General features: G+C 42.3%; 1 long non-coding RNA gene across 1 annotated transcript in view; it reads left to right on the top strand.

Moving 5' to 3' along the window:
• LOC110290046 overlaps positions 1-24593 on the top strand; it is a 44092-nt gene that overhangs the window by 6551 nt on the left and 12948 nt on the right. Inside the window, exon 2 of the long non-coding RNA XR_003837369.1 lies at positions 21008-21170. This is a non-coding gene — a long non-coding RNA (uncharacterized LOC110290046). The remainder of the gene's footprint in view (positions 1-21007; positions 21171-24593) is intronic.

Here is a 24593-nt window from a genome sequence, read left to right as displayed (position 1 = left end):
TAGCTAGTGTCTGAGGAGCCTGGTGTAGAGTGGGCATTTCGGGCATTTTGTGCTGATGGCTGCTGCTCTTTTCTCTCCTGTGCTGCTGCGGGAGCTTCATTCTACAGCTCGGCTCCTTCCCTGGGGTCCTATCCAACTCCCCAACTCCGTGCCTTCCTGGGACAGCCCTACTTTACTGGTGTTTTCAAGAAAATGTAGCTGTTGCTATCCACTTAAAACACACACACACACACAAACACACACATACACACAGTGGCAAGTGTATTCACAGAGAGTTGAGGCTTCTAATACTCCATAGTTTGCAAGAATATAGTTTCTGCCACTGAACTACTTGATGGAAGTCTAGGTGTTAGAATGACGTGACCTTGTTCACAATGGCTTCCTGTGTGTCCAGTATTGCTGTTCATATTCAACTTTCGCCTAAATTTTCTGCTGGGACCCTGGTTAATAAACCCCGAGGAGGGGATCACTGGCTCAGAGTGGCAGTTGATAAACATCAAACATTAATTTAGTATTAAACCAGGGCACCAAATCACCCAGAAGTCACAGCACAGTACTGTCAAATGCTGAGGACTGTGTTCGCCTTATTTTTATTCCGCAAAATCGATCAAGTAAAATTTTGTTTGGAATAAACAGCATTAAAAGTACCCCAAATTAAAACATTGTAAGATTTTATTGGTAGGGTCTTGGCAGCAATTCTCATCCAGGGTTAGAATGCATGATTAGAACTCCTCCCCCCCCAGGAGACTTGAGCTCCCACTCTTCAAGTGGAATGGGGCTTCCATTCAACGGTGTGGGGGGGTGTCCTTCTCTCCTCTCCGACCCTACCATTTATGTGATTTGTGGGAGCCGACAGGGACATTTGCCGAATTCGGCAGGAATCTGTTGGGCCTCAGGGCTACGTCTGTCTTTCTTCGAACGCATTCTAAGGGCATTTTATTTTATTTAGAGTGCAGTTTGCATAATAAAATTAAAAGGCTCCCATTACTTCCCCTTTTCTGCCAGCACTGCCCAGAAAGGTCTTTTAGAGTGTTATTTGAACATAGAGCGGTCCGCAGAATCCGGTTTACAGTGCTTTTCCATGGAAAAGAAAAAAGGGAAAAAAGCTAAGCCTCAAAGCGAGAAGGGGCCGAGGTAAAAGGAGTGAGGTGGAGGAAAAAGCTGGGCGAGATGGAGGAGACTGGAGCGGGCATGAAAGAACAGCAAGACTGGTGAGGATTCAGGATTAGGTAGATAAAAGCTGAGTCACCCAACAGGTCTTTGGGTGGGCACACAAGGAAGAAAACACACACACACGCGCGCACACACACACAAACACACACACACACACGCCCAGAAAAATCTAGGTGCAAATTGTACCCATCTTTGGGGCCTGCTTCTCTCCTGGCCATCAGAGCGCTGCCTTGGAGCTTGGCACCGCCTGCCTGCCTTTGTCACCGGTTCTGAGCGCGGCCACGAGCTCCCGCGGCGGGCTTTGTTCCCGCGGAGCGGGGCAGGACCCCTAGCACCGCCGCGCGATCCCGACCGCCCCTGAGCTGGGGACCGTGGGGGTGGGGAACTCACTACAGAAAGGGGGACCAGAGAAGCTCCGGTGGGCAGGGCGTTTGAGCCCGGGAATTAGTTTCTTTGCTCCTTTCCGTAATTGAGCTGTTCTCTTCTCGCGGAGGGGGTCTTGGTTGAGCAGGAGGCAAGAGAGCTGCAAAGGGGGCGCCCGTTCTCGCCCGTAGCTGGGCAAAGAACTATCCGCACTTCTGTCCACCGATTTGTATGGTATGCATGCATGCATGTATGCATGCAAGGATGGATGGATGCATGGTTGGATTGATGGATGAGGAAAACCATTGAATTGGGTCTTAGGATCTGGGCTCCTGGTTCGGGTGTTGACGACTGCAGGACGTCTCAGGTTGGGGTGGTTGGTTAACCCGTAAGACCTGCTCTCTAGGTGCTTTGGGGCCGCGGGTGGGCGCTGTGTATATACCCTTGAGGTCAAGGAGCTGTACAATCACAGTGTGCAGATCTCTGCTGTGGAGGCCTGTGGCGAGGGACAAAGAAGTAGATACTGGGGGCGAGCAGAGGAGAGGCGCGCACTGGAATCCACGCACTCATTCGCACCCGAGTCTCGGGCTCTACCCCATGAACTCCCTCCCCCCTCCCCCAGGTACCTAGGGCTCTGCGTCTGTAAAGTTCGTCACCAATAGAGCCCTCTCTCTTGCCCTCCTTTCCACACTGCTTTTAGCTAGTTGGGTGTGAAAGAGTGTCACCCTCTTCCCAGCCATCCCCAAAGGTGTGGGCAGATTGCAAGAGTTGCGCCTGTTATTGTTTGTCAAACAGGCCCTTTCTCTTGGGAGATGGTCGAGGGGCGTGAGGCGGATCCTGGGCCAGGATTACATTAATCAAAGCATTATTTCCCCAGAGAAGTCGAACACAAATGAGAATAAATCCTAATAAAATTGGATCGCAGAAAAACGGAATGCTTTGAGTAATCTGTGCTGCCTGATGAAATTCTCATATTTATAAAATGGGGTGTCTCTAAAAATTTTTCCTGCACACCTCTGGCCTTGGCTTGGCTTGGGAAGGCACCAGGAGTCGGGTGGGGAGGAATGTCACTCTCTCAAGCTCAGTTGAACTTCTGCAGCGAGTTGGGGGACAGAGTTACTCGGGTTTGAGTATCACAAAATCTGGTCTGAGCTTTACTAAGACACTTTGCTCCGGCTCTGCTCACTTGTACTTGCAGAAGTCCAGGCTCCAACCAACCTCCATTGATGTCCTTGTGAGGTCCCGAACTTGTTCTTTTGGGAATGTGGTTCCTTCCTTTTCATATGATCAAGATTGTAGGGTGGCCAAAACCTCGTGATTGGGGGCACGATGTCTACAGGGCATTTCCTCCTCCAGCCTAAAGCCCAGCCTGTTTATGAGGTTTCTAAGGGAGACTCAGGTCACTTAGCTTCATCAAAGAGCTTGTGTCCTGTTTGGTGACAGGCAGCGAAGCCATGGGCACAGCTTGTCTAATACTTTCTAGCCATCCCTATGAAGCAAGGTTCATATTTCATCTTTCTGTGTCCCTCCAAGTGGTAGAAAACTTTTCTTGTCTTTCGAGGCTTTTTGAGAGAAAAGACGCCCTACCCTCCCACCTCCATTCCCAAACCCTTAGAGGAGATGTGAACCTGCAGAATCACTTAGCCAGCAGACTATCTCTCCCTGCATCCCGCATCCAGGCATCTTCTAGCTACGGAGCATAGAAAACAAGCAAGCAAACAAATAAAGCAAAAGGATTGCGAACTTGCGACGTCTCCTGGCCTTAGATGGTGACTAATGTGACCATACCATCCCGACCCCTCCGGAAGGAACTAGCCCTAGTGCTCTGGGGGATGGAGGGCCAGTCCCGAGGGCGCCTCCGTGAGGGCGCCCTCTGCAGGCGGGCTCGGAGAGGGCTCGCGCTTGTGCCCAGCCGTGTTGGGTACCTCAACTGCCCGCGTGCCAGCCAGGTTCCCCCATTCGCTCACTCACAGCCCCAACCCAGGCTGTGTGACTAGGCACTTAGTGACCCCCTCCCCCAAGGCAAGTTCCCTGCAGCTGCGGGAAAGAGCAACCAAGAATGCACCCCCACCCCCAGATCCTGCTGTCCCCTCCCGCCGCTGCACGCCCTCCACTGAAAACCCTCTTCAGCCACCTGCCCTTCGTGCTTCTTCGGCCGCGGCCCACGCGCTCCAGAGCCCGCCGTGCCTCTTCGCTCTCTTGCGGGGCTGCGCCATGAAGGACAGGGCTGTCGCCCCTTAAAGGCGGACGTCGCCCCAGAGTCTGGACAGAGACACTGCTGGGAGTAGTGTGCGTGAGCACGTGTGTGCGTGTGCTAAGGCGTGTGCGTGTGAGTGAGGCGCGCGCGCGCAGGGCAGCGCGGGGCAGGGCAGGCCAGGGCAGGGCTTGGAAAGGCAGGACAGGAGGCGCAGCAGGACGCTCAATGCTAGTCGTTTTCCACCGGTGTGGGTACCTATAGTGCAGAGCTTTGAGTCCTCTGTCTGCCCCAGGCTTGTTTCCTATCCACTGTCCATCTCCCTCTTTCGGTTAGGTCATCTCTGCAGATCCTCAGAGATCTCCCTTGTGGTCCCTCGTGGTCCGTGGTCCTGGGTTGTTATGGACAGCCGGCTCCACGTGAGCCAAAGTAAAGCCTAGAGGGACAATACTAGCTAACAAATAGCATCTTACTTTAGCCTAGGGCCCATGCACTCAGAAGCCATGTTTTAGGGAGTTGAGGAGCGGGTTTTCTCTCGCCTTGGTCTTAAGGACTGTGACTAAAAGGTTTTTTTTTTGTTTTTTTTTTTTTTGCTTTGTTTTGTTTTTGTTTTTTTATTTTGGAGGAATAGGGAGGAGGACTGCAGCCCACAATCATGGTCTGTCTTGCAACGTTTCAACTTCCTGGCTCCTTTCCAGTAATGGGAAATTTAGGAGGAAGTAAAGACACCTACCTCTTTTCAGTTCTGAAATAATGACTTCCTACTCTTCTAGTTTATGATTTCCATAATTTCATACAAAACAGGGGTTGTCAATTATCTCTACATGAGAAAAAAAGTGGTCTAGTTGAAGGAAAGTTGGGACAAAATAAATTCCTCTCTTTTAAATCATTAACCAAGAACTTTTTTTCCTTTCCCTCCTGTGTCCCGTCCAGTATGTTCACATCTCAAGGGGAGACAGGACAGGATATTTATAAACACATGAAAGGTTTTCGTCTCCTCTGGGCTGTGAACCTAAATGCATTTTTATAGCACTAGATTTCGGAAGATCATAGAGAGAAACCTCATGACGTGTGCTTACACTTACCCTCTGCCGTACATTTGCATCCGATGATTTCTAATAATTAAGAACTACCTTTGGTATTTTTCAGTATGAGAAAGATTCCTTTTCTTCCGTTTTGGAGCTGCTGCTGTTAGCCATCGAAGTTTGGTCTATTGTACATGGGCATGTTCTATGCAAATGTATTCAGTTGGGTTGTGTATAGATCTTGTTATTTGCATAAACATGTATGGTTGTGCATATGTATATTTACATCAGGAGTAAATGTGGTATATATCTATTTCTTAGACCTCATAATATTAGATGATTCTACAGAGTTCTTTGAAGACCCTCCTGTCCTGGAGAAAGCCCCTGAGTAACTGTGACAGACACTAGCCTAACTCAAGGGGCCATCCCCAGGCAGCATCTTGATACAGTGTCAGTCAGTCCTTTTCATGAGATAATTTAGAGACAGCCACATTTTAACAAAGCATGCTAATGGTGGGATGTTAGTGTTTCAGTGGATGAGTTTTTGTTTGTGAAATCAAAGTTAAGTTTTTCTTTGAATTATTGATCAGGATCTTTGCCCACAGGCTTTCCTAGGAGAAGGTGGATGCAAAGGGGATGGTTCCACTTTTAATTATTTAAAGCAGATGTTAACATAATATTTTAAAACTGGCCTTTTGGAAAACAGGAAATAATCATGTCTGTCAACAACCACCTTTGGGACTGGGAAAAACAAAACCCAAAATATAATTTAATGACTTTGATTAAAAAAAAATGTACTCAGTTAACAGTTAACTAAAATATTGCTTGGCAGTCCTTCGAAGCTCCTCCTTCTCTTAAGTACAGTACAGTTTGGTAATATACTCCACATATTTACACATGATGTAAATATACATATGCACAGGGGTAGATGTTTATGTACAGAACATAACAAAATATATACATACCCCAACTGAATATATTTGCATAGAACATGCCCATGTGCAATATACTGAAGTTCTATGATTAACAATGCATTAAATAGCAGCAACTCAAAGCAAGAGGAACTGAATGTATGATACTGAAACAATTCAAAATTTCTTTTCAAATGTGAATTGGGATTTTGGTAGCTTACACCCAAGAAAAGAATAGATTCCTATTTTAAGCACAGACCATTTAAAAGTGTTATGTACTTAAATATTGTCTTTTATGTAAAATAAAAATGGCAGCATACTTTAAAAATGCACATTTAAAATATAAATATTCATCTAAAGCGATATAACCTTTGTCTTTTTTTTCATATATTAAATGCTATTGTCTTAGACCAAAAGTTAATTCCTAATACTTTGAAAAAAAAAGGCATCAATTTTATTTACTTTTCTTCATTGTAAAGAAATAATTTTAAAGGTACTTATTGTTATGGGCCTCTCTGTGCATTAAAAGGCGATCTGTAGGCAAACACAGTTCAAGAAACAAATTTGAAGCATGTATTTGCCTTTGAAATTATTTGCATGGAGAGAGGTGACATGTTACGTACCTGGTCCTTTTAAGTGATATTTTGAATCTTCAGTTTTTGGAAGCTTCTTTTTTTGTTGTTGTTGTTAAAGATTACCGTCAAAATGAATAAATTGACAGTCATTGGCAGGAGTCCAAATGCTCATTTGTGTCAACCAAATGTAAAGAAATGTCGGACCTGAATTTTCTCTTTCAAGAGGTATTGGTCCTAATTGAACAAATGAAATTGATAAAGTTTTGAAGACTGTGATCAGGAACTTTTTCACAAATTTCATTTATTGATGCGGCAACTATAAAATAATCTTGACTTTTCAAGCCTATGCAAAAGTACATTTGCCTTGCAAAATATATACCTTTCCGAGGACACCGATTCCCCAGTGCGATTCACGGCTGTTTATTTGGAAGATTAAAAGTTAATGGTTCATCAGTGGCCTCCAAATATTAGTGACAAGTGTGTGAAATAAAAACTGGTTTAACCTAGTAATTTTTTGAATTTTATTTCTTAATACCTTTGAAAGCCCAACATTAAAATGATGGCCATAGCACAATTCAAAAATTTAAAAAATAAAATAAAGACAGAAAAGAAGTAAAAAAAAAAATTCTTTAGTTAGAAGTTTAAGATGAGTCGCCTTTTTTTTTTTTTTTTTTTAAGTTTTCTGTCTGCTGCCGTGGTGTGATCTAAGGACATGGGGGTATGTACTAACTTAAGACAGTGAAATGTTCATTCAAAAATTCATCTGAAGAGTCATTCACCACAACATGGGAAAATAACCTTTTCTGTCAATTTAATTAATGAAGTGGGTAAAGAAATAGTTAGGCAAGCTCAAATTGCACATGTAGAGAGATTTGTAAGAATAAAGGCTTTGGCATTCACAGTCTAAAGGCAGACAGAACTATAATGTAGCAAATAAGAAACCCCCAGAATGGAGGCACCAAGATTCCATTTCATTAAAAAATTTGGCAGTTAAAAGAAATGAAGGAAAAATGCTTATTAAATCAGGGTAACTATAAAATGTTGACAGATCTCAAGTTTTATATCCAACTAGGCTCGTAGAAAACTGCAGGGTGTTGGTGGAATTTAAGTTACTCTGTCAAACCGTTTTTCATAAAGAAATATCTTCTCAATAGAAGAAGATATTTCAAATTTAAACTCAAATTCATAGACTAATCTCTCTTTCTCTCCCCACTCCCTCAGCCCCTCCCTCCCCATTTTCTCTTCTATAGCTGTCTACTCTGCCTCACATGCCAAGTCTCTAAGCCACTGGGTAAGATGTGTAGTAGGGCTTTGAGAAACCTAGGGGTTATGAGGCCTTCAATCTCCATCCTTCCTGAATGATGGCACAGAGTCAGTTATCCCAAGACAGCTCTGTAGCCTCTCAAAGTCTATGTTTTTCCTCATCCAAGGAATAGCATCTTTTAAAGGCATGATTAAGCCATGCCTGAAGAAGGAAAATAAATTGGAGAAGTGAGTTCATTATTCATAGAATTCAGGTATTTCTACCTTTTCTTCCTATTTGCTACTAAAAACAAAAACCAACCAAACAAAAAACCATAGTGAAAATTGTACAATCTAAATTAGCTATTCTAAGTAAATTTGGAAGATTTGGACTAAGACTGCCAGCCATCCCGCAATGCTTCTTTCTAGCAATGTTGTCAGAGATGGACATACGGCCCTGTACAGAATTGAGATCCTTGTGCCTGTGGGCATTTACCCCTATTTACATAAAGGGAATTGAGGGACCCAGTTTACCAGGCTTTACCAGGGCTGCTCATTGAACTGTTAGGTATCTGGTCACCTACCTACTTTGACTCAGGAGAGTCATGCACACATCATACTATCTTCGATAGTAAAGAGCCTAGCTGGGAATATGAAGATTGTTTACATTATTAAGCTGTGAATGATATTAGTGTTTTACATGTAATGAGTTAGGGTCTCCTTGGATGATCTGACTTGGAGACATTTGTTGAACAAGTCTTCCAAGCTTTTCTTCTAGGGGCAGCTTTCTTTGGCGGATTTGAAGGTGCGGCCCCCTTACTTTATGCAGAGGACAAAGTTGGGAGCAGGAGAAAGGACTAGGTTAATTATTGTGAGTGGCAATGGGCTGGAGAGCGGTTAATGTCGTCGGTAGGGTAGCATGGGATACAGGTTTAGCTAAAGAACATAAGTAGACATTAATTACAGGCAGTTTTAAAAATGGTATCTAGTTGCGTATATTGTTAGAGGAAAGGGCACCTGGACTTTCTGTTGATAAACTTTGCTTTCATTCGGAAAAATGACTGGCAAATCATGTCCCTCTGCTTCGCAGTCCCCTAATTAAACAAGCTGAATGCTGTTCAGCTACACACAGCATGAACACTGCAAGCGTAAATAAAAATGTGTGCTAGGGGAGAAGAAAGCCCAGCAGATTTCATTTTTGTTACAGTTTCAGGAAAGAGGAGCCGAGTGGACCATGAACCGGTAACACTGCCTACTTATTTACAAAGTTGTTTTTATTATACTAAAGGACCTTGTGTGAACCTGGGGAAAAAGATGGCGATAGTCCTTTGAAATTTCTAATGGCTCTTATTTTCGGTTACACATAAGCATAGAAAAATACTTACCAGATTACATATGTGCCTTCACAGAAGTTAAATGTATAGAAAGAGATTAGTAAATAAGGTGGATCACGAAACAAGTAAGTCTTTATTAGCTACCCCATCCCCCCACCCCCATTGAGTGCAACCCAAAATGTATGCACTATGAAGTTCTTATGGAAGTAATGACTGTTCCTCGTCCCAGAGCCTTTTCTTAAAGTGATCCCACCGCAGAAGGTTTAAGGTAACAGAATGACACACATATTGTCAGGAATGTCTCTGTCTAACTATTTACAAAAATAAACAAATACAAATTAATAAAAGGAAAGAATATTTATTTTGCTTTCTTTCCTTCTCATTTGAGAGGTAGGGCCCGATTCTGCCCATTGGCTGTTGGTCTCTGTGGTGAGGTAGCCATGTAATTTCTTTATCTTTCACCTGCAAATTACACACATTATTTTCCAGCTCAAAATAAGCATTCCCAATGAGTTGCATTCAGTAAATGTCTTTCACAGCATTAGTACAGAACTGAGGTACAAAAGAATATTAATCTAATACATTCCAAAATTCAAATACTTGTGATTAATAAGCATTATTATCTATAAATAAGGCCCTAATGATACTTTGGCAGTGTTGTAAACACAAGAATCAGAGGCAATTATTGTCATTATTGTTCGGCAAGCACTTCCCATGAATACCAAATGGGTATTGCTGTCCAGCTACTTGGCAAGTAAGGTCCCTGTAAGGAAACAGATGTTGGCCAATCAGGACTGGCCACTATCAGCTGCCTTTAGCCTTAGCCTTAAAGAAAGGAAGAAAGGAAGAAAGGAAGAAAGGAAGAAAGGAAGAAAGGAAGAAAGGAAGAAAGGAAGAAAGGAAGAAAGAGAGAAAGAAAGAGAAAGAGAAAGAGAAAGAAGGGAAACCTCAGACTCAGAAATTAAAAACCGTTGTGCTGTGATTTTTCAAAACCTCCCTTTATTACAAACAAAAAGCCATCCTGAAATAATGCTTCTGTCTACTCCTGACATTGGGGAGCTATGGACAGCGGCGACCATTATGTTATGGAGTAGCAAGAGTCTCATTTGTGAAACTCCCAGGCCCTACGTGATGAGGGTTCTTCGAGAAAAATCAATTGTGAACAGGAAGTAAGTTGCACCAGCTAAGAAATCCCTCAGGGGAGTGTGGCCCAGACTGCATCTTTTCTCCTTCTCCAGGACACTCAAAGCTCCCCCTTTTACTAAACACTACCAACCAGGCTTTTCTAACTCTTGTGAGGGTTGGGAGTAACTGCAGTTTGACTTAAGTCTCATAGATGTCTCTCCAGAGGGTCTGGCCTGTATATCAGCTCTATACTCCAAGCCTTAGCCATCAACCCAGGACCAGGTGTATCCAGGAGTAGATTTTTTTTTTTGCTTGCAGTTTAATGACATTGGCTAGCAGCCAAATCAATTTTTGTAGACATTAAAGTAAGTTTTGTATACATCTTTTTCCCCCGTAAAGGACCAGTGCACTAACCATGGAGTATGGTTGTTTTCTCTGCCTTATGCTCTAAAGGTGTTACAGCACTGAGTAGCAGGCCTTGAGAAAACATTGCCTTTGGGTCAATTCAGACATGCCGAGGACTGTCTGTGGTGGTAGGAGATGCTATGAAGAACACTGTTTTTGCTGACTATTGCCAGCCATCAATTTTAGCATGAGGCTGTTCTTAGGGAGAATACTTGGTGGAAGGAATAGCAATCAGCTGGATGTGAGATTTTTCAGCTTAAACTCCTTTTCCCAATAGACATCTCTTTAGCATGCCTTTAAATTGGGTAAGATTTTCCCTTTGTGCCCCCCTGGGAATCAAAAAACAAGCTAAGGCCATTGTTTTCACAATGAACAGAGAGGGAAGCCGAAGGATCTTTCAACATTGGGGATCTTCATTTGGCTCTGTCTAGAATTGTCCTTGTTATCCTCAATCTGCATTTTGCCAAGGGGGTCAGGTGACCATGCCTATGAGCACATGCCAAAGCCATGTGGGAGAAGGCAATCGTGTGGGTCTTCACCTGGCTCCTGCTCCCCTTCCCGTCCTCTTCTTTTGCATGTTGAATCTCTCTGCATGGAGTGGAGGGTGCCTAAACCCACCAGAGCTCAGCATTCCTTGCTCAATTTCCTTTAGAGGAGATGAGGAAAGTTGAATTCTTCGGAGTAAATTCCTCTCATTTGTGAGCAGGGTGACTCGAAGAATTTCTGTCACCATAAAGCCCATATGGGTGGTGGCATTAATAATTAGAATCTTTTACAAAGAACTTACAATGAATCAGTCATTGAAGCTTGTACCTTATGTATATTCCTCTTCTCAGACTCTCTCCAATATGGACATTGTTTACATCAGCTGAGGGACAGAGGGATATGCCACCTGGCAAGGTCATGTTACGGGGACACTATGGTTTTGAAGTTGCATCTTGTCTGCTAAAGACAATGTCTTTCAAAGACAGTTGTTTACTACTTTCCAAATTTGTGTGGATGTGGGTGAAGCTTGTATGTCTCTGCTTTCTATCTCTCTTGGCATCTTGGAGCTTTCTGGACACTGTCCCTTCAGGACACCTCTGTGTTAGTTTATGAGATAGTTCTGTGACATTTGGTGGGTTCAGCCTTCTCCCCTCATTTTGTATCAGAACAAAGGTGGCAAATGTTCCTAAGGTCTCAAAAACCTTCGTAACTGCACTGTCTCTGTACCCTAGACCTTGGTGAAAATGTGGGCAGAAGACAGCTCCCTCATTAACTCTGCTGTGGACCCGCATTTACATGGAAGGAAGGCAACTTAAGCTAAGCATCTTGCCAAGTGCATGATTGCATCTACACTCTCTCTTGTGTTTCCTGTCTGCTCGGAACAGTACTGGCTTCTGTGTCTCCCTGGACCCTGGGAAGGAAATTCACTTACTGACCGGAGAACAACACTCCTAACCATGACATTGACTATTGGTGCTGGAGCTTGGACCATGTTGTGTGTGTGGGGGTGGTCAACGGGGTTTGCTGGTAGAAGTGCACATAACACCACTTTGACCAGTCAGTACCTACCACACAAAGGAGCACTATCCAAGCATCCTTGACATTGCCTGGGAGTCAGTGACAGTGTTTTCAACCCACCCAGTATCCATGGAGGGTGGACTCCGAGCTAGCCTTGCCTGCCGTCCCTCACTGGAGGGAATAAGGACTATGGACTGCTGGTTCAGGTGATGACCGTGTGTGCAAAACTGGTTAGGAAAAGAGAATATGTACTTTCATCTGGAGCCGGAGAGGACATATGTTCATCTTTGGAATTCTGTGAAGCAAGGATCCTCCACTCATGGTGACCGGGATATGCAGTATGCAAAACCTTCAATTATGACTTTGCTTTACAAGAGATTTTCACTGAGGCTACTGGGCTAAGAAGGGCACGATGTATTTGTAAAGGTCAAAGTGATAAGTTGCTTGGGTTTCAGAGAACGATGAGTCGATACTTGGTCCATTATAAAATATTCTGTCTCTTTTCAAGGAAGAATCTGAGGCAGTTTATGGTGAAGAAATGAAGTGGGTGAGAGTTTGTAGCTGTTGAAATGTGGCAGAGAGGTGCTTTGTTCTTTTACAGATTCTTGAGCCTCCTGGAGAAGAGGACTCGTTCTTTCCTTAACAAAAAGAAAAACAAATGTTTTACAAAAAGAGATATCATTCTTTGTAACTGTCATTTATAAAAGGACAAAAACCGAAAATGTTTTCAAGGTGGTTACTGTGGGAGTTGAAATATTTAACTATTATATATATATATATATACATATATAATATTCTGAATATATATTATATAATATACAATATATAATATGAATAATATATATAATATTCTCTGAATATATATATATTCAGAGAAGAGTTTACTGGAACCTTGCATAGTATCATTTAAAAAAGCTCATCTCGAGTCAGATAAATTTTATATCAGAGAAAGCATTACAATATCCTTTGAAAATCGTTAACGCTGACCACTGACGTTTTACTTCCTGCTCTTAGTTCCCATAAGACATTTCGGCATTTTGGAAAACATAGATCACACTTTTTTCAGAGAATCACTACGTGCTATATGCTTTACTTCTGGTTTTGTTTGTTTTAGTGTGCAGATCGGAGACAGCTACAGTGAAGAGCATAGGGAGGCTCCTCATATTCAGGAACTATGGGTTCCTGCACAGCCTCTCACAGTGGCTCAGCACCGCGGTCACCTCAGTGTAACGCTCTCTGGGCTCAGCTTTTCTTATCTGTTAAATGTAGGTGTGGGGTGGAGCTGATTTGGGGTTTGAAATTTTCTGTCATCTAGAGAATCCATGAATGTAGGCCTGGCTTTTCTATATGTGGCTAGATTTTAAGTGATAGGGAACTTGTGGGTGAAGAATACAGACCATTCTGCTGTGTAGCATAAATCAATAAGTGGAGATGTATCCATCGACAGCATTTGTATTTCTCCCCATTACAAAGCAGTGCTATCTCTTTGAATACAATACACTTTTATGCCCCATTAAAGCATGCTTGACATAGCTCTCAACTACTTGCAAATGCTGAGAACTTGAAAAACATAACATTTACAAAAGATACATCTGGTGCATATTTATATGACTTGGAATAAGGAGTCATTTAAATACTGCTGAGCCATTTCCATATTAGGAGAAAAAAGATATTCCAGGTCCATATGTGAAATCGCTAGTGAAATATGTATAGGTTTCAATTTCTCCTGAACATTTTCTTTTCCTTGACACATGTTAAAAATATGGAATTATTGATTAGGGATTAAATCATCTTTCTGAGTTGTTGAAATTGCTTTCCCTCAGAATTTTATAGATCACACAATTAGGACTAGAGTGTATTACAGAGTTGGTAAGTTTTGAAAAAAGAAAAGCTGCTTACTCTGGGGCAGGCAGAATTTCTTAACTTGGGGGCCGTAGATCTGTTAAGCATTAAAAGATGAGGTTTAGGGGCTCTGAGAACCCCCTGAATTGATACCCAATTTTGTGCATGCATACAAGTGTGTGTGTGTGTGTGTGTGTGTGTGAGTGAGTATGATTTACTCTTTTGCAGAGAAGGCTTAACTCCTATCAGTAGCTAGGACAGATTCTTTACTACTGGAAAAACTTTTACTCAGGGAAACCTCAAGAATTGGTTTTTGTAAGGAGTAGGTAAGCCATACCTACTCTCTGTGAGCCTCCTTTGCATAAAGAAAAGAGAGTTTGGTGACCTCAGGTGTCCTTTCCAGCTTGGGCATTTTCGAGTTGAGTGTTGGAGGGAACTTTATATACCCTTCTTGCTAGATCTTCAATCAGCCAACACCATCTGCTTTTATTCTGTGTGGCTGCATTCCTTCTTGGGCTGTTCCTGGGAAGGTTCTGTGTGGAACACAGGTGAGGTCGTTTAGCTGAATAGTGAACACATCGTGTAGAGATGTGATTGGGAGAAAAGACACTTAAAATTGTACAACTCCTTTAAAATGCCCATGTGGTACAGCAAGCACAACAGTCCTCTCCCCTTCAGCTCTCTTTCTCTCTTTCTCTCTCTCTCTCTCTCTCTCTCTCTCTCTCTCTCTCTCTCTCTCTCACACACACACACACACACACACACACTGTAACTCACATTGTGGGTTTTGTTTTCAGCTGGAAGAAGCGAGAAAATCAAGGTTAAGGGTGTGATGTTCTCTACCACATAGAACAAATAAGGACGATGTAAGTGGAAGATTTCAAATCTTCTTGTCAATTTCCTATCTGTTGTCAGTCTGAATGATTTCCAAATCAGAAGAACTCAGAGGATCTGTTTTCCCATCAGTTCTGAGCCTAAGGAATTTGGAGCTGGAGTTCTGAGCCAGGAAATGGTCCTGTTTTGAATTCAGAGGCTCTGGGGCTGTGCACGGATGCCAGGCTTTTGATAGATTCCGAAAGATTCCACATGGTATTTCAACCTCAGGGGTCAGAAAGAATTCCTCATTCCTCAGAGGGGCACTCAGAGAATGACAGAAGCGGCCTGGGAGTTTTGTTATTCCTCTGAGAGAGCTGCTCATGCCTCTGCAGGCTTTGGTGACGTGGTCAGCTAGATGCATCCACTCTCCTCATATAGAATGTTCTTCCACTGAGCATGAGCAGGCTTAGTCTCGAGGCTGTTACTGCATTTCTACATATTGGGCATAGTGCCGCTCCAGTTTCTAGAGGGCTCTGGAATCTTCTCACCTTACATTTAATTATTGTGTTATCATGTAGACCCAGATTTCAGAGCTAGTGGGACCCCATTGTGCTGCAGTCCTTGAGAGAATCATTTGAAAGATTTCCTTGGATTGTTTTAGAGCCCCTGTAATATGTCATATTCATGTTTTAGCTGAGTGTGTGGATTAGACTTACATGCATGCTGCACTCCAGATACCAACCATTCTTTTGCCTTTTTTTTTTTTCCTAACTAAGCCTCTGTTTTATATTCTGGACAGATCAAATCTCAGTGTAAGAGGAGGTGATAGCTTCTGGGTTCAGGCTCTTGGGAAGATGATTTTTTAGGAAGATAGACAGACAGACAGACATAGAGACATACAGATACATGCACACAGACATAGATAAATAGATGATAGCTAGATGATGGATATATGGATGGATGGATAGGTAGGTGGGTAGGTAAGTAGATGGTAGGTAGGTGGGTAGGTAAGCTAGAATGATTTCAGGATTGCAATATAGATTAGGGGCATACATCAATGGTATTGTCCTTACCTGGTGCATGTGAGGTCCTGGTTTCTAGGTCTATAACCCTCATTCCCCTAAAATTATGAACTAAAATTCAGCAATGACTGAAACAGAACAGATATGTATATATACCCTACCCTCAAAGGCTATGACTTTTCTTGCCCCTGAAGCATTGTCAAAAACAGAAATATACCTTGCCTCAATTTTCCCTTTAGCACTTTGCTAATTGGCACCATGCATTGTTTTTTTTTTTTTTTTTTTCTGGCAGAACGATACACTGGCTCTGAGTCCACAGCAAGTTGAGGAGCAGAAGTTTCAATGTGTAGAATTCAGTTCTGTTTTGACCCAGAGCCTAGAACTTACTCTGTAGACCAAGCTAGCCTGAAAGTCACAGACGTCTCTACCTTTCCCTGCCTCCAGAATGCTAGGATTACAGTCATGGGCCACCACACCCTGCAAAAATCTACTTTTATTATTTTCTGTTTCTATGTAGGTACTGCGTATACGTGTGTGTGTATCTGTGTGTATCTCTGTGAGTACCACATTCATGTGGAGAACAGGTGAGGGCGTTGGGATTTCCAGGAACTGGAGGTACAAGTAGTTGTGAGCGGTGGGACAGGGTGCTGGGAGCTGAACACTGGTCCTCTGGAGGAGGAGCCTTAACTGCTGGGCCGTCTCTCCAGTCTGTAGTCAGTCATTTTCCAAAGGAGTGAAAGCTATAGTGTCCATTTTTGATACTATTGAGTCTTTACTGGTGGCAATCTGAAATGGCTATCCACTGTTGGGGGAATCTGATTCCTTTTGTTTTATTGGAGCCTGCCAGTGCACAGCTTCGTTTCTGGCCAGCCTGCAGATCCATTGTGGTTTGGGGACTTGTATTCAGTTTTCTACCTAGGAGTATCCATACTGAAAACTCAACGGGTCTGTCTGTTGTTGATAAAGCCATCAAAGAAGGCAGAGTGATATCCATTTGTGCTAGCTGGTACAAATTTGTGCTGCCCCCTGCAGACTCCAGCATGCCTCTTTGCAGACATGCATATGTATAGCTAATACTGAAGTATGATATGGGGGGAAGTAACACAAAGAAGCATGCAGAAAACCCGCTCTCTCTATAAGTCAAAAGTAGGTACCATTTGCAGTGACTCAGCATTGAACTGCAGCCAACATAACATGTGAGATAGTACGGAGAGAAACAGGACCAGTTCGCTGATGCTCTTGTGTGGTGCTTTGGGAAATGCTCCCAGCCCTAAGGCTGCATTCTGAATGCACTGCTCATTCTTATTGATTTGATTTTGAAACGGGTTCCTCATCCTGTTCAGATGGGATATTACTAATCAGAACTTGGGTGTGGAACACCAGCTCAGGCAAGTTTATATATTTGCATAGGAGGAAGGAGGTCCTTCAGTTTGGTCACTCAGCCTGGGAAATATTCAGGGAGTGGTTTTTTTTTTTTTTTTTTTTTTATGTCTCACGAAAGCATTTCACTGTGTGAATTCTTGAGCAGTTATGCAGAGAAAATAGGAAACAGTTTATCTACAGATGTTATACCACTGTGTTCTTATTCAATGAAAACCTGAATATCAGAATTGTAGATTCTTCTCTAGATGATATTTAAAAAATGTGTCCACAGCATTACAAAGATGGTTCAGTTGACAAGGAAATGTTCTTTTTCAGAGGTGCAATTCGCTGCATGAAATTATCTCTCAAACTTTAGAATTTATGGGTTGGGAGTATAGAAGTGAATGTTTGTATGGCAGGAACAGGTCTGAAGAGCAGCCCTGTGGTCAATCACTCCTATGAGGAAGTAGCACACATTAATTAATCCTGAGAAAGATACATTGTGTATCCTATGCTTAAATGGCTGGCCCATTTTGTTTAAAGTGATTGGTACATTCAGCTAAAAATTCTTGTGTGATGGAGGGAACCAATCAACTCAGGCAACAGATTCGGAAGGGCTAAATTTTGAAACAAGAGTGGCAGGGTCCAGGCAGCTATGTCAAAATCAAAGAACAGCATGGAAAGATGTGGGCACAGCCCCCCATGCCTTTTGCAAAGTCATGGAACAGATTGGGAACATCTTTTGTGAGGATTTGAGATGAATGTGAGCTTTAGGGGTAGGAAAATAAATGGAAAGGCTTTAATCAAAATCTAGAGGTTTACAAAAAAACCCCTCCCCTTTTATTTATTTATTTAGAAATCTACATGTGTTTTGAATAATAAAGGGCTTTACTTTCTCTGAGTTGTGCTGGGCTGTGAGAAGAGATAATGTATTTATCAGCACTGGCTCAAATGATGCCGTCTGTGCTGATTCTTCTTTTGCCTCTGATGTTCATTTCAGCGTGTTTTCTAAGTAACCAGTACTTACTGACTTTGTATGGAGTTATTTGTGATTGGTAGAGATCTCCCAATTTTTTCCTCCTCCTTGGTGGTGGTTTAAATGCAAAGTCAGCCCGAGTCTGGACATTTGAATATCTGGTCCCCAGTTGCTGGATATTTGGGGAAACTTAGCATGTGTATCCTTGCTGGAGGAAATGTGTCACTTGGGGTGAGCTTGGAGGTTTACAAGACTTATGCCTTTCCAAGTTGGCTCTCTCTGTTTCCTGTTTGTGGTTCACTATATGAACTCTCAGCTGTTCCTGCCGCCATGCCTGGTGTCTGCTACTATGCTTCCCTGCAGTGATGGTGACAGATTGATCCTTCCTGAACTGCAAGCCCCAAACCAACAACCCTTCCTTTTATAGGTTGCTTTTCCTGGTGCTTTTAACATAGGAGTAGAAACATAACTGATACACTGCTCAAATTCTTCTCTTCCCTTAAAAGCAACCTACTTTTCTGATACTGTTCTTCCTATCACCATGTTTCCTTTCTTCTTCGTGATTTTGCTGAAATTTCTTCTCTGCCTCATACTCTATTTCCCTCTCCATATACCTTAGGCATCTTTTGACAATCTTTAGCTATGACCTTCTTGCATCTCAATTCTCTTTGCTTTTATGGATGTAGTACGTCATGTTGATTCATGGTGGTTTATTTTGAAAATTCTAAGCTACTGATAAATTCAAGCCCACATACACCACTGGACAGCTACATCTCATACAGTTTGCATTAACTTGTCAATTGGATTCAATTATAAGCCACTTTTCTGTGGTTGACCAGATGGCTCTCTCTTCCCCATGGTCATAGACATTGTGGGTTTTCTTTTCTCCCTTTGTTTCTTCAAATCCTACTTTATTTGGCAAACTTGAGTGCAAGCCCTCAGTTGAGATTTCTGCCTAGTTGATAGTGATAGAAAGTTTAGTATAGTCTTCTCAACAGTTTTGTTGATGATTGTGGAGGCTTGTATGTAAAGTGTCCCTCAATACATGTCTGTGTTGAAGACTTAATTCCAAGTTGGTGGTCTCTTGAAATGTCATTGAATCATGAGAGCTTCGATGACATTATATTGAATGTTTTACTACTGTGTGAGGGCTGGTGGGAAGGAGTAGGTCATAGGGATGCATACTTGAAAGATATATCTTGTCTTCAGTACCTCCCCCTTCCTCTTCCTCCTCCTCCTTCTTCTCTTCTTCCTTTTCTTCTTCCTCTTCTTCCTCCTCCTCCTCCTCTTCTTCTTCTCCCTCCTCCTCCTCCTCCTCCTTCTTCTCTTCTCTTCTCTTCTCTTCTCTTCTCTTCTCTTCTCTTCTCTTCTCTTCTCTTCTCTTCTCTTCTTCCTTCCTTCCTTCCTTCCTTCCTTNTCCTTCCTTCCTTCCTTCCTTCCTTCCTTCCTTCCTTCCTTCCTTCCTTCCTTCCTTCCTTCCTTCTCTTCTTCTTGTTCCACCTCTGCCCAGCTCATCCTGTCTACCATGAGTCAAACAGCTTTGCGTTCTGTTCTGTCTTTCCACCATGATGTTTCTGACGTTAGCCTGAAACCTGTGATAGAGTGAGTCAAACAAATGCTCTCTCCTTTGTTTACCTTTGGTATTCTTTCATAAGATGAAACATAGGATCTTGTTATAAGATGACAACACCACAGCCATTTTTTAAAAAAAATCAAACATGCCTGAAGCTGGAAGACACAGATAGGAGTAGCTGCTGTGTGTAATGTTGTGTTTATAACTCAGGCTCTGCAACCACCACTGAATATATGCTCCAGGTGAACCACTGAATTCTCAACCTCACTCTGCATTCTCAGATATAATAGAACCCAACTCAAAGGTATTTTTCTTTCAGGATTTTGTACTGGATATATATCTAGCAAGTACATACATTTTCTGTTCTTGTTCAAGTAGAGACTGTACAAGCGAGACAAGGTAGAGGCCTGGCATGGATGGAATAATGCCCCTTGTAGTGTGTCAAAGCACACACACATGCCATTCACTTTATTGTGACTTGACAATGTTCCTGAACACTGTTCAAGACCTGATGCCTCTTTGTGGGAAGCCGGGACATCTCTTTTGGCAACCATGTGATTCATTTGGGAAGGAAGATGGTGACCATTAAGGAGCCACTTGGATACGATGAAGGCAGTGGCCACTGAGAGGTCAGCTCCATTGTGGAGAACTGGAGCCATTCAGCCTGGTAGAAAACAGGAGGTCTATGCTTATTTTTCAAGTTCAGAGAAAAAGAAAACCATCTCTTTTCTCCCCTCCCTGTTGTTCTTGGCAAGACCCAGTCAGTCTTCAACTCACAAATAAGGCTGGGCCAGGTCTTCAAAGAGCCTCTGTGCTTTGCATGCACTAAGGTTTTCAAACCCAGCTCCAGCTCTGTTGGGGGTGGAGCTTGTGTGGAGGATGGGAAGGCAGGCTCAGATGGGATTTTCTCATCTACTGCTCCAGTTCACATACTGCGAGGTACTAGCTTTGATAAGATCTGGTTTTCTGGGGGAAAAAAAAGTCTGTTAAAGGTGGCTGACACTTTGAACAGTGTGTGTTTAAATGGGCAGCTCTGGAAGTGACTGGGGGCTGGGCCTGTCTGCTTGCTTCATAGGAAGAGGATACTTTATTGTTTAAAGTCAAGCAGGGCTTGAAGAGATTCCTAAATTCAGATAGAATTACTGGTGTGTGTGTGTGTGTGTGTGTGTGTGCGCGCGCGCATTAAAATGGTTTTTCCATCTCTTACCAGTTGTGATACCAACTCCTCCCATTGTGTAGGCTCTTTTACTCTGAAATAGATTTTCTCTGAAAAGGAATCAAAGTTTCAGAAAGCCTTGTTTATTGTTTATTGTTGAGAGAAATGTAGATTTCTTCTTTTCTTTGTGACCACAAGTAATTTCAGACACACTTATTTGGGCCATTGCTGTCTGTTAGGATATGGAACGCTGTGGTTTACCACCCAAATCTAAATGGCTTAATATATCAGGCCTTTAATTCTCACTCTATGAGTCTCCTGTAGATCAGAGAGAGGTCCGATTGCCACGGAGATTTTGATTTCTGGAGTGATGGAGGCTCCTTCTTTACCTGTTTCTTCTTTCACCACAGGGAGAAGGAACTAGGTGAATATTGCCCTGGGTCCTGGTAATTCTACCTACTGAAGACAAAAGCCCCTTCTGCTCATATTTCCTGAGTCAACATGGCCGTTCCTAACTTTGAAGAGACTTTAGACATTCTTTGTTACAATGAGCCCAGAAGAAAGAAGAGAAATGTAAGTGAACTGTGCCATGGTTCTCCCCTGATCCACTAAATATCACTAGTCTATAATGTATTCTCTTTATTATCATAACAAGTGCTGTAAGTCTGAACTTCAACTCCCCCAGACAGTTCTGACATTGCTAGAAGAGTGTTGTCACATGGCTGTACATGACTCTCCATGACCTGAGCTCCTCTATCTTTGGGAGCTTACCATATAGCATCTTCAAGGACTCCTGGTACTTTGAAATGTTTTCAGTGACAATGATCATGATGAAAGTCATAGCTAAGAATTAAAAAAAATGCACGTATTGGCTTGATTTCTGCTTTGTTTTTCTATTCCTTTGAAAGTGTTCTTCAAATCATAACCAATAATAACATCTTGGGGTTAGAAAGATGGCTCAGAAATTATGAGCACTTTCTCTTCCAGAGGATCCAAGCTTGGTTCCCAGCACTCATATTGGGTGGCTCACAACTGCCTGTAACTCCAAATCTCTTTTCTGGCCTCCATGGTTATCTACATTCATGCACAGAGACTCAGACACAAACCCAGAGATAGACATAGACACATAGACACAGACACTGGTAAAGGACAGTGGTATCTTCAACTCTTGCCTGTGACCCTTATGTTTTTTTTTTCTTTTTAAGATTTATTTATTTTATTTTATATATGTGAGTACACTGTTGCGGTCTTCAGACACACCAAAAAGAGGGCTTCAGATCCCATTACAGATGGTCATAAGCCACCATGTGGTTGCTGGGAATTGAACTCGGGACCTCTGGAGGAACAGTCAGCACTCTTAACTGCTGAGCTATCTCTCCAGCCCGACCCTTATGGCTGTTAAAACCTTATCGTGAGATTCTCATGCTTTGGTGCCTACACACATCCTGGCTCACTTAGGAAATGGTAGTAAGTTGAAAGATTCTGGTTGAAGGCTAAAGTCTAAGAGCTATACCCTCCCCCCTTTCAAATATTAATAAGATAACGGTGTTACTAAATCACCAGTCCTTTTGAATGTTTGTGATGAATATCATGTTTCCACCTCACATAATACATTTCATTTATTTTTTCTCTTGGGGAGTTGATCTCTGAATGCTTGCTTCTTCATGGTCCAATCACCACTAAATAGAATTCCCCCTACCTCTCATCCTTAACCACACAGTATCATTGCATGAAAAGAAACAAATATCGGGAAATGATAGGCAGTATTTGAAGGTTGAGATCTCTAAAGAACACTACCTTGCTTATGATAGAGAATGGGAAGTAATTAGGACTCAGTGCATTAAAACATTGAGCGCCCACCATCTTTCCTCCATTTTGTTGTAAATAAAAATAAAACACTGTCTTCTAAGGAAGATGGGGAGATTGCTTACCAAGCCCTAAAAGTGAACCACTGATGAGTGCACTGGTGTGGTTTCAGGAAATAGAGAGAGGAAATGAAAACTATTTATTTTACTGAACCAGCCATCCCCCTGTAGATTACAGCGACTGTGCCCGGGACTGTAAGACGGATAAGACCCAGCAGGTTAGTTTCTGTTTATTTAGTTTCTGACTGTCAGCTTGAACTTGAGTTGTTTAAAACTGTAGCTCACTGAATATGTTAAGAGAGTTTCTTGACTATAAAATGAGGCTATCTCAGATTGTATTTTCAGATAAAAATGTACTTAGCTTGATTATTTGAATAGACAGATAATATTTTTATACATTTTTGAAATTCCTTCAAACCTTTAGGTTGGTTAAGAATTGGGTACATTGTAGAGAGAAAGATCATCTATTTTGCTCAAGCTAATTTGGAAAGTTTCACTGTGCTGTTTTAGAACACATTTCATATGAAAACATTTTTTATAGGCATTAATTTGGAAATCAGGGCTAGCTATTTTCATTTTAGGCTTCTGCTTCTTAGCTATGTGAATCAGAGCATGCTATTTAAGCTGGGTTGTGTTCGGTTTAATCGTTAGTATTTTCCTTGTGGATGTAGAATGTAGTATATATTTAACTTTTGTTGTTGTGGCTTTATAAAGACTGGGATATTTGAAATGGAACAGATTACACCCAAATGGGGATTCTTTGCTCAAGCGAGGCAGATAGTAGATAGGATGCCACTGTTCACTTCTTGGTTTCTGTGGTGCTGAAATCAAACACAGGGTCTCATACAAACCAGATGAGCACTCTAGAGTAGCTACATCTGCGGCCCTAACTTACATTTGAATGAGTTCCTCAGAACTGCTTCAATCTTGAGCTAAATAATTTTATGTGCATTTCTGGTGCACAGCAGCCCTATTTTGTGGCAATCATAATTGCCATCAGTTTTTACTGATGACAAAACTGACAGCGGACACAGGAGACTTAACTTTCCTATGAACCTCTAATGGTCAGGACCAAACCCAGGATGCTCCCTCAATGCCAGGCTGGGTGTTAACAACTGTGGGAGGCATCTGTTATAATGGATAGTAGCCTTGGTACGCATGTCAAGGTGTTTTTATGTAGACACTTGAACCCAGGGCTTGCTTTGCCATTGAATCGCATGCTCAGCCAGGCCAGGGTTGTTAAATCATTGCTTTAAGTTCCTAGGACAGAAGATACAATGTGCAAGTGTGAAGCTTGGGTTTCTCCATGGTGTAAATCTCTCCAGAGAACAGTGGGGTTTCCAGCTAGCTTCCCATAAAAAAAGCTAGTGTGGACACACTCCAACTGGCCATTCCCACGATGCCTTCACAGAGGTCCCCATACAAAATTACAAAGTCTAGGCCAGAGCCCATCTTTATTAATGTTTTGAAACAGTTGCTCTGGCTTCTTCCTAAGCCATATCAAGTTCAAAGTCACAGTGAGGGTGGGAGCAGCTAAAGTTGAAATGGCTTGAATGTTTAATGTAGCCTTAGAGCGGAAATTGTTCTCAGAGTTGGGAAGCAGGCAGAATATTCATAGGAATTTGAGTACAGGGTATTGAGTCAGCGTCAAAACAATATTCCATACCAACTCACTGTATTTTTAACACTGGCTTTTCAAGGCTGGTTAAGAGAGAAGGAAGAGAGAGGAGTAGCTAAGCTTCTCCAGTCTTGGGAAAGGTCTGTAGCATTGCTCTTCCTCTTTTTTTGTGGGAGGGAGGATCGTCTCTTCAGGACATAGCATTTTGGTGGCAGTGATGGGATGCAGATCTCGAGCTTTTGGAAAGCCGTTTTCAACTCAGCATTGATCCCATTCCTTCTGTGTTGTGCTTGAAACAGAGGAATCTATAGACAAGAACTTGGGTGATAGTTTGCAGTGGCAGGGGTAATGATACCATGTGCTTTGTTCTTGTGATGTAGACAGTGATTTAGAAAAATCATGAAGGTATAGACTATGGTGGGCAAATTTCAAGACTATGGAATTATATTTTGAAATTAAAGAGTTCAAAAACTGATGACCTAAATCTTTCCCCAAGAATTAACAAATCTCTCA

This window comes from Mus caroli, chromosome 1 (genome assembly GCF_900094665.2).
Source record: "Mus caroli chromosome 1, CAROLI_EIJ_v1.1, whole genome shotgun sequence".
Classification (NCBI taxonomy): Eukaryota; Metazoa; Chordata; class Mammalia; order Rodentia; family Muridae; genus Mus; species Mus caroli.
Note: the sequence above shows the minus strand (reverse complement) of the source record. Positions and strands in the feature narration are given on the sequence as shown.